Below are 17613 nucleotides of genomic sequence, written 5' to 3' on the forward strand. Positions count from 1 at the left end.
CTTTGTATTGTTTCTGTTTTCTTTTTGTTGTTGTTGTTGTTGTTGTTTTTAAGAAGTTTTTCATTTCATGCTCCCATATTACAAATCTCCAGTTCAGATAATCTATCCTTAGTTTCTTTCAAGCTGTTATGCCAGTTTTCGATACGGTTTTTAATTTCCTGGTAATCTCTTTGAACCTGCTTCATGTATTCTATGTTTTCTCTATTTTCTCCATCAAACAATTCTCCCCTTTTTTTCTGTTCTTCCATTCCACCATCTGTTTTTTCTTGGATGGTGCTTAACATTTGTCTAACTATTCTACTTATATCTTTCTTTACTTTATTAAATAATTCACTTTTGAACTAATCTATGAGGCTCCGGAGATATTGCTCTATGTCTATTGGTGCCATGTCTGATATGGCATGTTTTCTGTCCTCATTCTCCTTTGCATTTACTTTTCCTAGATCAGCGTTCTCAGGATTGGGGACTGAGGACCCTTTCTTGCTCTCTCTTCTCATACTTTTTGTTCCTTCCATACAAGCATATATAAGAAGCCCAGTTTTTTCTTTGTGGGTTACAGTTTGTTTGAATCTGCCAGGAGGTGTTCCCGCCAATTGCAGTGTACAATGGAGACACAGACCTAGGCAGCCTCTGCTGGGCCCACCCCTCCAAGTCAACCTACTGCAGGCTTCACTGCTAGTGTGCACTGCCAGGTGCTGAGACCTGGTTTGGGCTATCCTACTGGGTCTTAGTCCGTGGTGTCACCCAGTCTGAGCGCTACCCACCAATCCTGCTTGAGAGGGGAATATGCGACTAAAGTAACTGCAGCATCCTGTTCCCGCTTATCTGCTCAGTCCCAAAATGTCCTTTGTTGAAGCCTCCTACTCTATAGGAGGGTCCCCGTTCCTCTCATTCACCACAGGTCGATCCAGGGCTCCCTGCCAGTCCTGCTCTCAATTCCGTTTGCTGATTCCCACTCTCAAAGCTTTCACGTCTCTCTCCCTGCTGTGCCAATTCAGATGCAACAGCAGCAGCAGGAAATTCAAATTGTGGCTTCCAGAGGCGCGGGTTCCAGTTTACATGCTGAGATTTTATCTGTTCCGGTTATAGCACTGGGATTGCATTTCCAGTTGGTTTCTCTCAATTTAGTTCATTTTTGGGTCAGCAGGGTATATCTCCTTGCTTAGGACTCCTCACACCACACCATTCTTGGATTTTAAGCTGGCTATCTCAGAGAGCTTCCGCAGCTACTGTTATCTGTCTGCCATATTCTCCCGGAAGTCTTCTCTTGACTTTTAATAAATATAGCTGGTTTCCCTCTACCATGGGATGCTCATTTGCAGTTCTTTGATAGGGTACACAAGACCCTGGAATCTGTCTGTCCAACCTATCATGCAATGTCAGTAGATCAGTAAGTCTTCTTGACAAAATGTTCTATAGCAAGGTTGTAGTACAGAAATCCACCACTCTCATACATGTGATTAAAGCCATTACAGGTAAGGAAGCTTTAGACCTGCCTCTGAAAAAGTCTACCTTTACCTGCAGGGATTACATGGCCCTGTATCCAGATATAGATGTTACTCTTTTTAACAAAATGGAAACTAAACTTTGTATAAATAACTACTAAAGTACCTGTGTTTTAAAAAATGGAAAAAAAAAAAGTTGTTTCCCTTGTTGACTCAAATAATTGAATTTCTAGGAAGCATGAAAAGATTCTTTTCTAAAAAAATTCTTGTTAAAATTGTTTGTTAGTCACATCACTAGTATCTAGTAGAGATAACCTAAAGGACATTTAACTACTAATGTCTCTTGGTTAACTGAACTCTATATTCTGTCATATTAATCATATATGAATTGCTGTGATAAACGCATCTCAAATCTCAGTAGCTTAAAATATATTTTTCTTCATATATATCAAAGTCCCTTAAATATTAAGGTTGGCTTTCCTTAGATTTCTCATTCCATGTCTTAGTTATTTTCTATGTACCTGCAGTACATAGATGTCTCCATAAAAGTTGGAAATGTAGTCCAGTTTCATACCAAGAATAAGGAAACAGAAGACACTGTTGATTAGTAGGGGACACTATCATATTTTTTAGTGAAAGGATTTAACAAAAGGTCTTATACTGTTGGAGCACAATTATAATGTAACAATACATTTATAAAATAGAAATTATAGAAAATTTTATTTCTATTATAAAATAGAAAATTTATGTTATGCTACAAATTAAAGAGTAATTAGAGATCTCTTACCACATTTCTGCTGTTTCTTCTGAATTGGACTTGATAGTTTCTAAAGCCCAGTTGCACACCTCTAATACACTGAGTCAGAGTAATTGTCTATACCTTGCAGCACCCTGGATTAGTCAAGGACAGCTTTAACTATGCTCATCGTGTAAGGGTCCCTCCCTTGTTCCTGGAACATCTCTATATTATGATAAACAATTTCTTTCTTTTAACAAATCTGTTCAAGACTAGCCTGCTTGTCAATACATGACTCAATGCATGTAACTGATTATGTAATGTTTTGTTACTTGCTTTGTACTTCCAACTTCTAAGTGCTGTATAAACTAAAACTTTATAAATGCAGTGTTGTTGCCTTTGGGAATAATCCCACAACAGCCCACTGGTGTAAACATTAAAAGCTGCCTTCTTATCTCTTTAGTGCAAAGAGTCTTCCTTTTGGTTTGACTTGAGAAATTTCTTGCAAAAATATTGCTACTGTTTTTAGTGAAAACATTTTCTCAGCCATATGACTTGTCCTTCATGGTCAGTTTTAGGTAATTTCATTGTAGTACACAATTTAAAAGGTGTATTTCTGATCCTTTCTGTGGCTGTTAGTGAAGACATCAGACATTGTTTTTCAACTCACGGTTTCAAAATCAAATTGAATTAGTATGTCTGATTATGTTACACTTCAATCAGGTTGTTTTTTGAAAAGCACTCAAAACATGAAGAAAGATCAATAATAATGAAATTTTTCTAAAAAACAATTATGGAATTTTTTTTTGCTTTTTTTCTAATTTTAAAGACAATAAAATCCAACAAAACAAAACAGAATAAAGTGAATCAAATCAAAACAGTGAAATTTCTGCGGAACTTTAAAGTGAAATAGTAAAAAATCATCAGATGCTACTAGAGTATATCTTCTTATCTTCACAATAGTTGTTCATCCCATTAAACATAAGGAAATCAAAACAAGCAAAAGATGGAATAAAGCAAAGCAACACACTAGAACAAAAAAGAAACAAAAACAAAAACACACAAAAAAACCCCCCAAAAAAACCAGAAAGAACAACATTGGCCTTCAAAAATAAGACAGAAAAAAATCCCTCATATTTGCTATTTTTCAGACTATTATCCTCTCAAAAGATGCTCAGAACACTGGATCCCGGCCTGCAAAGTCAACCAAACAACACAAGCATTCAGTTTCTTTTTGTGCCTCAGTTGCTATAAATTCAGTTTGTCCTCTGTAGGGGGGTGAAGGCTGGTCTTCATTGTCATCAGCCTATGCTGGTAGGCTCACAGGAATCATTATCAGGCTTCTCTTCCAGGGCCCTGCATGGCTTGCTTGTGTGGCTTACCAGAAGCAATAATTGGCTTCTTCTTTGTGATAGACTTCTCCAGCACCCAGCATGGCTTCTATTTATGGATATTTAGTAAAATATGTGTTATATCCAATTCTACTTTCTATAAACCTGTGTAATAAAATAATCTCTGAGGAATTTATTTAATAGATCATTATCAAAAATTATAGTCAGTAAAGGTATAGTTAAAGTTTTAGACTCACAGGGTGAGAATTATGTCTGAATTCATAAATACTAGTAGGAGCAGCATAGTTGGGGTTAGAAGATGGCTCTCTTTCTCTCATGTGAAATTGGATAACACCCCAGGGTCAATTTTTCTTTGGATGTTCTAACAGAACCGGAAAACAAAATAACAATGATCAAGAAATCCCTAAGGCTCCAGGCTAGAGTACATGGGTTAGATCTTATGTCCTGACCTGCAGGACCTCCTCCAAAACCCTTCAGCCTCATTAAAACCTCATAAATATGCACTATCTTCTAAATATATATAATTTTTATGGATATTAAGAACTGGGACAGGTCTATGCGCTGGAAGCCCCTGAGATGACTCAGCTTTCTGCCAATTATTTCTGACAGTCAGCTTCTGAAACCTAATAGAGGCACCCAATCTGAAGCACACATCTTTAAAATCTGAAAGCCTGATTCAGCTGTGTGTTGTGCTTTACATGTTCATATCATCAGTGCTCCACTTTTCTGTTCATGTCATCTGAGCACAACTTCCCAATATCTTCAATAAGTTTTACCATTTTTCTTTTATTATCGAATCTATTTCTACAGTTCTTTGCTTATTGTACACAAGAGCCTAAAATCTGTTGCATACATAATGTGACATCAATGCTCTAAGTGATTGTGATCATTTTGTAGTAATTTTGTTTAGTTGTTATGAGTAGGCAGTCAGATGGACATGATGATAGCGACAGCTTCAGGTGCAAGAAAATGAAATAATTTAGCCAGTGTAGGAGCAGATGTAAGCCACTAAATCAGGATTAGATTTGCAAAGGTAAACACAAGAACAAAGAGTGAAAGGTTGGAATGAGAATAGAGAGATAAGGACTTTTCTATTCAGGAAGAAGATCCTATCCAGGATATGCTAAATTAGACTTTAATAGCTGCTCTCTATCTCTGGATTACACTTAGACTCAACAAAACATTATAGATGAGAAATTGCTTTTCTGAGCCCTGGAATTTTTCTACTTTGAAACAAGTACCTCCCCTTTCCCATGTATTCTACCTATAAGAAAAAGATAAAAATTCCTGATTGGAGTTTGCATTCTGAAGTCCCTTAAACCAATATCACATATATTCTCTTATTGTAATTTCCAATAAAACCCATAACTGCCTCCTTGGTTCATGACATCATCATTTGTAATTTGTGCAAATTCAAGGTCACGTCCTATGGAGATTTGGTAACAATCTGAGGACAGCTAAAGAGAAAGAGAACTCTAAAATTATTCTCAGCAAAAGAAGATGGAGAAAGCTTTTCCTCACTAGTCATGGTTTCTAACTGAAACCTGTATGTTCCAGTGCTGTCTCCTATGAATTACACTCTATGTATCATTCGATGGCAAAACTAGGGCATGTGAGCTGCAGTGGACACCCAAAGCCTTTCTGTCCACATATGAGCCAAGTTTCCCTAGCAGCTGAACATGGACTAATGTTTTCAGAATCTCCTGGATATGCCAAAATGTTTTCAGGTAGCTTCTTCTAAAATTGGGTCACCAACTAAATGTTACTGGGTTTTATGTGGCTCTTCTATCCTTCTGGAGTTAGATTCCAAGTTCTTCTCATCTTGTATTGAATGAAATGAAGAAAAACCAGTGACAAAGTTTATTTGAAAAAGTAAAAGTAAGGAGAAAGGAAAGCAAGCTTGGTAAAATAAAACAAGATAAAAGAACACCATAGAGAAAGAAATGTGGGCTATTCACCATATGAATCTCTTCTTGGCATTTGCATGTTTTTTTATTGTCCAAAGTTTAAGGAAATTCATGGGAATTTCTACATATGGGTTCTGAGAGATGATGCTAGTATCCCAAACTTCAAGATGATGTAGGTCTAAACCATCCTATTGAAAACTTACTCAAGTTCTTGGAAGAAGTCCCTTTGCAGGAGTTTAGAAATTATTCTGCACATGTATTCTGGACTCTTGTAACTAACAGGTCATACCTACTTCTTTAACCAGCTTTTCCATGCCTTTTATATGTCAATAACATTTTTTCTAAACTGAAACCTCAGTATTGGCTTTAATGGTGTGTTAGCATTTGGCAATAAAAAGTGGGTTTTAGGTTGTAGCTTGAACACTCAATTTCTAAAAGGTTCACTATCAGTGTTCTACATCAATAAGTAGGCTAAGACAGTGAGCAGAATGAGATGGATGTGTTGTGTCCTGAAACACAGTCAGGGATAACCATAGGGATGGGGACAGGCAAAAGTCTTGTCCCTTATCTACTACTCATTAAAAATATAATTTGTATTTTCTTTAGGCTATATTGTGATATTTTTGCTATAAACAATGACTCTCCACTTGTACATGCATATATCCAGTAGTTAACTGTCATGGCTTGTGTCTGTGACCCCCAGGCCTCATGCATTTGCATTATGCATTTGTGGTTGGATCATTGTCTAGAGCTTGGATTGATGATGTCAGTACTACACAAAGAGATGGAACCAGTATACAATGTAATGGCAGAATGAAGGCAGGCAAGTCTTTCTGTTTTGCCAGTTTCTGGATTGCTATTTTGCAGCTGCCATGAAATGAGGACCTGCCATGCAACCCTACCTGGGAGCTAACTGAGTATGGAATGAAAACTCCAAAATCGGTAAGAAATAAACCTTTCCGTCCCAACTTTGGTTATCAGGTATTTTTTCTCAACATGTAAAAAAGTAGCTAGGACAGTAACAACAAAAAAAAATTTTGAACATCTTGAATCCCTTGTCACCTTAATCTTTAGGTCAAATCCCTTCTCAGCTCTGCTCATTTAAGAGGTGTCTGTCTAAAAGTTAACAAAACAAGATTTATTATCCCTCACTTTACATAATCTCAGGCCCTTCAAAATTGAGAATGTCAGTATGGGGAAATTTCTTTTCTGTGATCACCTGGATTCCAGGTAAGTTGGAGTCCTACCTCATGTAGACCATCACAGATAGACATAATCTTTTCTAGAAAAGAAGCCATTCTTCAGCCATAAGTATTCCAAAACATGACACCAATGCATAATGATCAATGAGACCGCATCCCACCAGTTAATCTTTGTAAACTCACCTTCTGTCTTCAGATCAGTCATTCTAAAGTCCTGCATCAGAATATGCCCTGTCCAGGTATCTAAGCTGGAGTCTTTGTCTATCTTCATATTATAGACAGCAAAATGAGATAAGTTGAAAATGACTGGGGTCTCAGAGAAGTCAATGAAAGGGGGTCACATCAGAAGTATGGCTGGAGGTGTGGCTAAAAAAAGCCAAGCTCAATATAAAGATGCAAAGGGCTAGTCTACATGTCTGTCAGGAAATAAATGGTGACTTGGAGTTATACTATAATTAGCACCTCTTGGTAAGGAAGCTGAGATAAATACCAGTTGCCTAAATATGTGACCATAGCACTGAATTCAACCTCCTTATATTGGACTAACGTTAGCTAAGCAGCTATACTTGTAATCCTATAGGTTGATGGCAGTTAAATACACATTGTATCCAAATTGTGCTGCTGTATAAATTAACCCTGACAAAAGGACTTGGTGACAACCCATTTTGGGTTCCCCCTCATCTCAGGAGCTATCTCTCAATAAATCCTTTCTACTCTTAAACTCTGCTGTTCCTTAGAATTCATTCTTTGGTTTTGAGGGACATGAGCATATCTGACATCGGCAAATGGGAGTTATATTTCCCCATATCACACTGTATATCTTTCCAATTAAAGCTTTTTCTTGTAGATTTGTGCTTTAGTTTTAATTTATATTTCTACCAAAGCAAGGTTCCACACTAGCCAGAGAGAGCTTTTTCCTGTATCCAATATCATAACTGCTTACCGAAAGGGCTTAATGCTCTCAAATCGAGTGAACATCAGACAGATTTCTTCCCAGCACCCCATGATCATCCTTCTCCTAGATTTACTCTAGAAAGTCATGATACATTCTTTCCTTGAATATTTGTGATATAAAATTTTTAGATGCTTTTTCTTGTTTTGTAACACTCAGGTTTCTACGAATCATCTCTTTGAAACGGGCTTATCAAGATTAGCTTCTGTGATGTGCAGTCTCTTTGGAAAGAGACTAACATTAATGCACAGTAATAAGCAAGTACAAATGGTCTATGGACCTCTCCCCTCTGTCTCAGCTCATTAGAAGTCTTCAGGGTTTCATTTTGATAGAATTAAGCACAAACAGTTCTAACTGGAAAATCCTCTTTCCTTTGATGTGGTACATAGCCTACTGTAAGTTGTTCTTGTATTTTCTGTTTTAAAAAATCTGCATATTTAAGGTGTACCATATGATATTTTCATACAATATATAGAGAATGATATGGCTACTAGAATCAAGAAACCACTATGTGAACTAATCTTTTATCTAGTTACCCAAATAGTTATTTTATCTGAAATGTCTTCACAAACACATGATAATCACAACAGTGTGGAACTGAGGAGGACAGACAGAAGAGCGATAAGTAGAAATAAGACAAGGGAAATTATACTTTTAAGGAACACTGCACATTTAAGACACAGAAGTTATTCGAGCCTTTTTTTTTCCTTCTAGAAAACTCAACCCAACAAATTCTTAAGGGTCCTAAAGCTGCAATAAACATACAAGTTGGCTTTAGACACTTGTTACCTTCATGATCACACAAATATGCCCAGTTAAGGTCCATAATGTACTCTATATTGAGCTAGCACACTGCATTCCCTTTTAGTGCATACTTTTAAAATTCTGTATAAAAACTTCATTTTCTAGGACAGAAGCCAGTGGATTGACAAGCTACCTTGTGGATAGGTTGAAGGTAGGTTTGTATCTCCTGCTTGGTGATCCTCCTTGGACCACAACCATTGACAATATGGGCATGAGAAACAGACAACTAGACCAACGGAACTAGGTGGAGAGACAAAATTTATATATATATATATATATATATATATATATATATATATATATAATTTATTAATATAAATTAATAATGAAAAAACCATGAAAAGGAAATTATGAGGAAACTAGTTACTTCAATAAATGGTGCCAAAAAAGTGGATTTCCAACTGCAAAAAGGTAAATTTAGGCTCTTGTTTCATACCATACATGAAAAATCAACTGAGATGTTTATAAAATTCTATACAAAAAACTTACACGTTCAACTTTGTCAAGTGAACTGTTTTTAAAATGCAGAACTCTTCACAGATTTGTGGCTCATCTTTGTGCGGGAATCATAGTAATCTTTTCTGTTTTGTGTTTTAGTACATGCTACCAAAATGAGCACTGTCAAATGTTTGCCTCCTAAATATACATCTATCATTTTGTTATTTATTTACCTATCATTGTCTGGTATGCTTCTAGTTACTTATTGGCACAAGCTTAAAAGACTTTTACAGCTTTAGGAGCAACTGTAATTGACCTAGAAGCATGTTTTATACTTCACTGAATTAACTATTTTTTTCCTATTGATAATTTTTAAAATTTCTTTTCCATGCAACTATTAGAGATATGAGGAACAAGAAACTTATTTGGAAGTGATTTTTCAGATTTCCTTCAAAGGTATAAAATGAAGCTCTCCAAAATCAACAAAGAAGAAAAAAGACAGAATGTATTGAAGGAATAAAAGGAAATATAGTACAAAAGTTAAAAGGTGGTACAATGGAGTGCAGTATGTATTGGTGGAGGAGCATATTTGTTACTAAAATGCATCAGTATAATTCCCATTGCTATCAAATTGGACAACATAGATACAGTTCGTTAAGAGATTTACTAACGTTTATAGAGCATAATTTAAGAACACTGAAAGAGAAGGTTAAAATAGCAACTAAGAATTAAGTTTATTTACCTGATTAGAAGATAAAACAATGTTAGATGAGTATTTCCTCTTAGCTACCTTGGATATTCATGAGTTTAATTTTCTATGTATATATTGTACAAGAAAAGAATGTAATTTCTTCAAACCTACTGAAAGTAGGCTGTGCATTTCACAGAGAGAACATGAAGAAAGCTGAGGAGTTATCCAAAATGAGCCAATTACTGTTCCTAAATCCTTTGGGTGTTCCCCAAAGAATTTTCTTGGCAGGAGCTCTTCTTACTGTTTTTATTTAATAGATAACAATTCTGATAACTGTAAATTGACAAGCAAGCAGACAGCATGTTGTAGGCTTGTGTTTTTGTAGGGCTATTAAATCACTTCTGGTCTTTTGGTTATTGCAGATTTGTTTGTGCAAGGAGATTGCTTGTGAATTGAAGCCTGAGCTTTGTGCACATGCAAATTATTTGGTTCCCAGGTGTGAGTATTAACTGAGCATGCAGACTTAATTACTTACAATGTTAGAAACTTCAGACTAGGAACTCAGTGGGTTGAAATCGCATTTAATTTATGCAAAGCATAAAAAGTGCTACACCTGTGCTTTGTTTCTGCTATATCTAATGGCTAACATTTTTTAATTGGCAAGATTTAGTTTTAAAATGTTAACATTCTCTTTTTGATATGTAAACCTCTAATATATATGATATCATATGCTATAACCATTCACACATGTTTTGAATTTCTACTTTATTGGGCTGGACATATAGCTCAGTGGCACAGTGCCTACCTGGTAAGTATGTAGTACTGAGTTCAATTCCTAATATCAAAAAAGAGAATAATTTACAGTACAGTTATTGCAATAGTCAAAGTGCAATAGAATTTCAAAAAATGTGGTATTGCAATTGAAATGGGTCTGAATACTAGGTACTGGAATTCATCTTTAGCTTTTGCACTTAAATATTTTTTACACTAAAACTACTACTAATGAGAAATGAAGTCCAGACAACAGATAGCATGGTCCTATAGATTTCTATTTAAAAATTATTGTCTCTTCAATGCATATTTTCTAGATTGATAACAAAGTCACTTTTCAAATGATGTACTAAATTAAGGATGAGAAGACTAAAGTGATTATCTTACATTTATTTATGTAATTATCTAACATTGTTTGCATTTGGTAATAAAAACAAATCATCATGAAATTATTCATATTACATCAGTAGAACATTTATATTTTTGTGATACTGAATCAGAGGAGAATTGTTATATTGTTTATTATGTCTTAGCAACTGAACTATAGAGAGGCATTTTTACTGTTCATCTATAAATGCAGAAAGTCTATTCATTACTACCCAGCTGTGTTTGCTTAGCCAAGTGGTAATAATAGATTAAATTGAATTTTTAAAATCATTGGCTGTTGTTTGGCTAAGAAAGTAGTAAACTAGGAAAGAACACATTGGAATTAAATTTGAAATTTTAGCCCCAATTAAAATGGCTAAAAAGTAACAGGGCAAATAAGTCATTCTGAGATGAAGTAATCTAAACTGTTTCAGTTGGACAGTATATCAGAGCTCTGACAAGATTTAACAAACAATTACTGACAGGAAGATATCTTTTGACACAATATATGCAGGAATCCTTTTGTTTTCAGACAAATGTGTATTGAACACTTTTTTGATCCACCATCAAGCATACAGTTAGGATCACGCCCATGTTAGGTCCTGGAAATACTTAAAGCTTTCACAACAATGTATTGACCTCTGACAGAGCTAATGCTATATCTTCATATTGTTAAAAATTTTTGCTCTCCTTTAGGTACCCTAAACATAATGTTGTGTTTTTAGAAAATTGCATAATTCAGAACCACACAGTCTCCAGAGTGATTGAGACATTTTTCAACAGCTATTTCTACTTACTGCAATTAGGCATGAAATCAGATTTCTAAGAAATTTTCAAATGACCTATAAGGCAAGCCTACTTTTGATACATATATAGAAAATTTTGGTACCAAAAGCAGGATTAATATTATTAGAATAAAGCACAGTCTACTCTCACTCTCTTGGGTTGTTAATTATTTTACACAGATTGTCAGCAGTTTCATCTTTGAATTAAAAAATGCAAAAAATGTGAGTTTTTTAACCAAACTAAGCAGGATTAAGTGGCACTGAGTCACTAATTTATCTTGCTTTGTGCAACCTATGCCAGCAAATTGTAGGATGCCTTTACCATCATGCCCATGTAAATTAGTGACAGGAATCATTAGTGCCAATTTAGTGTTAACTTTCTTGTCTCCTTTTGCTTTCTATAGTGATAATACATACTTATCCCATTGTACCATGGTAGGATGACACAAAATCTCATCTAAAACTTGCATAACTTGACATACACAGAATATATTAGAGGGCAAGTTTGGAAGTTATCCACCTTTGTATTTATGTTTTGAGGCTCATAGTGGTTTGTTTTATTTTGCTGCTGTTTTTGATATAAAGTGACATTTGCCTTCAGCTTTTCATTGCTAATGCTAATAGTCCTGGTGTTGTATCCAGATGGAATACAGTATGATCTTCTGGGGAAGTATTTCCTATAGAGGTACTTTGATCTCCAATAAACATAGAAAAATAATGTTTATGTAAATCAAAAATGTCCTAATAAATCAGGTTTTGGAGGCATTTTAAAAGCCCCTTTATTTTCATAATTCTTCTGCTGTTAATATTTTTGACAATGAAGAACAGATATATGAGTCTGTTTGGGGGAATTTATGTGAAACTTAATATTCAATCATTCATTTTGTATTTTAATCACTTAATATGTACACTGACATGATATTCAAGGACACCAAAAGATATTGTGTGAAATAAATTGCACAAGAAAACAAATTACATGTATGATAACATTGTTTCATATACTACATTGCTTTAATAACAGTAGAGAAATTAAGGAAGTTTTATAAAAAATTAGATTTGAACACAATAGATTCAAATTATTTTCTTAACAGGAGAGTCAGAATCATAAGTTTTAAAAATGCTTTGTATAGTAAAAGCTTCTAAAATAAAGAACTCAAAGTTTCAATACCATAGTGGGAGATTCCATCTTTTTATATATAACTGTTAGCCATCCATGCTAGAATCACCCCACGTACTTTATAAAACATGTAGAAAATTAATGAGAACATGTGGAGCTATCTAAATTCAATGATTGAGACATAATTAGAATGAAGGGATCTTATAACCACGTGGATGAAGATGACAAACCAAATGCATAGGCCTCTGGGATGTAGAGGGGAAAGAGGGTAAAGAGGAAAAAAAGATCTTCATGGTAGAATCAAGGTGGCATTAAGCAATGAGTGTGCCTGATAATTTACTATCCTAATGTGGTGGAGAGTTGGCTGGCCAACACGTGCAATGGAAAAGGAAGTGCCTGATCCATCCCGTGGATCAGTCCGTGGGCCTTCCCCTAGAGAGGGGATGGAGATGGGGGCTGGGCAAGAGAAAAGAGAGATGGAGACTTGGCAGGATTCCATTCAAGTCTCGTTTATTCAGGAAGTGTACATGGCTTGTATAGAGTCAAAGGGGATGTAACATTACAGGATGGGCCAGCTTGGATCTTCTCATATGCAGTGGGCCTATCAGACTAGCAGAAAGTCATATGTAGGCACATAGGTAAGCGGACATGATGTCAACAAGAGGGGATTATGAGAGAAGGAGGCTGAAGCGGGAAGTTGCTCATGTCATATGCACTGTAGGCAAGGAGAGGATCATGGGAAATGTAGGCTGACACACAAAATGCCCTCAGGTGGGATGAGCAGGACAGCGGCAGCCATTCTGAGCCGCTCCCTACATCTCCTCCCTTATTATTTTATATATATTTTTAGGAACATGGCAGGCCCTGGGAGGACAGCACCTGTCTTGGTTCAAGGACTCCTCATATGAACCCAATTGAGCCTTACCCGTCATGGGCCTGCAGGACAGCTGTTGGTCCTGGACCTGTGTTAGGTGGCCGATTGGCACTACATATGTGTCCTAGTTGCCTGTCTCTGGCTGCCACTCCAGTGCCTCAGCACATTTGGGCCACAGTATCATGTGGGCCGTCGGTGGGTGTTTTTTCTCGATAAGTTTGTTGTTCTGCCATTTCCAACCAGTGGTAACGTACTTGAATGGGCTTTGCCATAAATGTGTCAATCCTGTTATTAACGTTATTAATGAGCGTCATGATCCTCTGAAAAATACAAGGTCCTACAGTAAGCAGTAACAGCAAGACAGCTAAGGGTCTCAAGAGGGGGGCAATGTAAGGGAAGAGACCCCCCCACACATGGAGGAGAGGGTGGTTTCTCCGAGGCGCTCATTTTCTCTCTTTGAGGTGCTCTCTTAGTTTACTCATGGACTCTTTGATGACTCCCGAGTGGTCAGCATAAAAACAACACTCTTCCATGAGGGCAGCACATAAGTCACCCTCCTTCATAAATAGGAGGTCTAGCCCTCTTCTATTCTGTAGGACTACCTCAGACAGAGACATCAGAGATGCCTGCAGAGCCATCACCAATGTTTCTATTTCTTTTAAATCTTGATCTACTGTTGCCTGTAATTGAGCTAGATGCTGATTTCCCAACACTAGAGCCATAGTCCCTGTTCCTATTCCCATTGAGACTCCTAACCCCAGTAATACAGCTAAGGTGAGTGTCGCGGGTTCTCTCTTAAATATATAGCTGGTCTGCGATGCCTGGAGGTAGTAGTCTCCTGGGTGGACGGTTATGCGAGGAAGAACCTGTACAAGAACACAAAAATCTGTAGACTTGTTAAAAACAGTAATTGCTATACAAGGTGAGAGGCCAAAATTGCAGGCCCAAGACGTTCCTGGGGGTAGAATGAGGTAATTATTTGGGTTGAGCTCTGAATGAAGCTGGGCACAGAGTCATGCTGCCAGTGCTGATGGATGGCTGGAGTCGCCAAGACAAGTCCCTCTACCTGAGACATCAGGGAGAATCAGCTTGTGGTGACTGCCCTAGTCACAGGCAGATGAGCTAGAAGAACAGTTAAAGGTTAAATTGAGGGCCTTTCCTTCATAATATGGGGGAGGAGCAGCCAAGCATAACCCACAGGATTGGGTGAGATCAGGTTGAGTATGATTTAAGGCCATGTATGACCATTTAATCAAACTGACTAGGTTAGAATGTGAATATTGAGGGGCAGGTATATGATCTACCTGGTGTGGGAAGGCTTGAGAAACGCTTATGGTTGGGTGACTTACTGTGGTTGTTTGAACAACAGTAACAGGATCTGTATTAGACTGATTGTATTTTGGATTTGGGTTATATCTTGTCTTTTTTTTTTTTTTTTTTTTTTTTGTCTTTTTCATTTTTATCGGTACCAGGGATCGAACTCACGACTGCCTGCTTACAAAGCAGGCGCTGAGCTAAATCCCCAGCCCCTATATCTTGTCTTTAGAGCAGGATTTGGGCATATGGGCATGGATGAAATCTGTAGGTGAACCTTTTTTATGAGAATAAGATTTCCCCTGTCTGCCTGACTCATAGACTCGAAGTCCCCAGGTACATCCTGTCAGCCAGCCAGGGTCTTCAGGAGTGGTGACAGTGATGTTTAGAACCTGACAGGGTCTTTGATTGGCCAGTGGGTAGTCATCTAGGCTGCATCCCAGTGGCCACCATGTCAGTTTAAGGTGTTTATCGAGGAAGGCGGGTTGCCACCCTGTTGCAATTGTTTTGCAGCCCCAAGGAGCACAAAAATATACTCCCGGGAATTACAATATGATCTGCCCCCTGTTGCTGCGGGACAAAGGTAGAATTGACTTGGTCTGGGACACTGGAGCTCCGGAAAGAACCAACAGGGTGTGGGCACAAACCATGGACTTCCTGATCCTACCCAAGTCCAAACTACCTCTTGGTCTTTACCCAGTTGTTTTCTTGACTTGGTTTTAGAATGAATTTCTTCTGCATCATCTAATCGTCGTTTTTTTTTTTTTTTTTTTTTTTTTTTTTTTTTTTTTTCCATGGGAAATGTAGGCTGACACACAAAATGCCCTCAGGTGGGATGGGCAGGACAGCGGCAGTCATTCTGAGCCGCTCCCTACAAGTGACCTGAGATGTGCAGAAGATAAACAGGCACAGCACTGTGAAGGATTTATTTCTGGGGAAGGCACATGCTAGGCCTGGGAAAGCAGCCTTCCTAAAGATGGTTGCAATAAAAAGGACAAAATACCTCAACTGACAGAAGGTCACACTTCACTGAAGCAATATGTCTAAGACTATGTAATGTATAGTATATCATATAATATGTATATGAATGAGTGAAGGTAAAATATATATATATATATATATATATATATATATATATGAATAGCATAAAGTGCCAGACCATAGATACTTGTGCACACACACTCACCTTGCTCAGCACATTAATTTCACACCATGGTGTATAAACATAGACTTTTAATCCCCAATAATTCTTAGCTTTGAGTTAACAGCCTTTTGGTTGTTTTTGCTGCAAATATATTGTTGATCATAGAAATCCTGAGACAAACCTTGTGAAGCTCTATGGACTCAGACATATCTCTCTTCCTCACTCTGTTGTAGAAAACCTAGTTTCTTGTGGTAATTAGAGTTGACGGTCCCCAATAATTACTCCTTCCAGTGCCTGAGGCCTTGTGGCTTGAGAGACCCAAAGTGCCCATGTGATCATGTCTGGTTCAGGGAAGTATTAACTTTGTCACCTGGTACAAGCATAAGCTTCATCTAATAACTAAAGTCTTTCAGCCAGCAGAGCCAACATTTGTGAGGAGAGAAAGCACAATGTCATAACATGTCACTAGAAGTATTAATGAATAAGGCCAATTCTGTCATCCTTCTGTACTTTCATTTTCACATATGGGACATATCATCATGTCATCTGCAACTGGTTCAGAGCATAAAATGCATCATGGAGAACAACCTTCCTAACTAAACAGGATGTCCTTAGATTGACATTGCAAGCTGATTTTTAACTGGCAGGTCTTACAATTAGGTGAAGTTCTCCTGAGTAACAGAGGTACATGTTAAGGCTAACTATCATGCACAGCTAAGCGCACATCATCCCTCTTTTGGCATGAAGTGAATGCAGGGCTATAAAGCAATATCATTTCAGATATTGCATTGAAAGCTGAAGGTGCCTTTTGGACCACTGCAGCCAGGGACAAACATATATCCACAGTAGATGTCAGTTTCACTGAGGGTAAAAATTGGAGTTTTCTACAGAGAAGAAGGAGCCTTATGTAAACAATGACTCATCGTGGTCCCTGATGTGAACAATGATTCGTTATTCTGGCACTGTGGATCACAAGGAACAGAAGGATTTGATCTGTTTTTTTTTTTTTTTTTTTTTTTTTTCTTTTTTAAGCAGGGCCTTATGTTCCTTCCCTACTACTTTTATTCAAGTTATTTTGAATCTAAATTTATTTGTTTCTAAAATTTATAGACTGCTGCAAGTGCCCTATATCAAAACTTAAATCGTTCTTCACAGCATGCAAAGCTGCACCACCAAATATTGTACACTCTGGATCCCAAAAGATTGAGTAGGAGATTGTTCAAGCAACAGGGCTACTATTTTATAACAGAGATTAAAAATTTGCTTCTACTTAAATTGAAATGCTATTTAAATTTTTCTCTGTTACCATTTTAGGATTACCAATGACTTTTTAGTTAAGAGTTATTGAGTTGTAATTTTAAACAAAATTTGAGTTCACAGAAGGAGTTCATTGGTTCATGCAAATGTAAAATTCCAAGAATGTCTTCTGACTTCCAGTGTGATTGGATCCCATTGCTATGCTAATCAGGCCATCAAGATGTTATCACTCCATCTTTGTCCCAGTGCTTTTCCTGCTTTGCAAAGGATAGACACCAGTATTTTTTTTTTTTTTTTGTCTTTTTGAGACAGGGTCTCTATGCAATTCAAGCTGGCCTTAAGCTCACTTTGTAGCCCAGGCTGGTCTCGAACTCACAAAGATCCTCCTGCCTCAGCCTCCGGAGTGTTGGGATTACAGGTGTGAGCCACCACGCCTGACTGTTGATACCAGTAATTTT

The 17613-nt window shown here is 37.1% G+C and overlaps 1 pseudogene; it reads right to left on the reverse strand.

The window, feature by feature from the left end:
* Positions 1-8916: 8916 nt before the first annotated feature.
* Positions 8917-9015, reverse strand: LOC111756138 (U6 spliceosomal RNA; annotated as a pseudogene).
* Positions 9016-17613: the final 8598 nt, after the last annotated feature.

This window comes from Cavia porcellus, unplaced genomic scaffold, assembly GCF_034190915.1.
Source record: "Cavia porcellus strain 051 isolate PalLab524CR breed Dunkin Hartley unplaced genomic scaffold, mCavPor4.1 scaffold_20, whole genome shotgun sequence".
In the NCBI taxonomy this organism is placed as follows: Eukaryota; Metazoa; Chordata; class Mammalia; order Rodentia; family Caviidae; genus Cavia; species Cavia porcellus.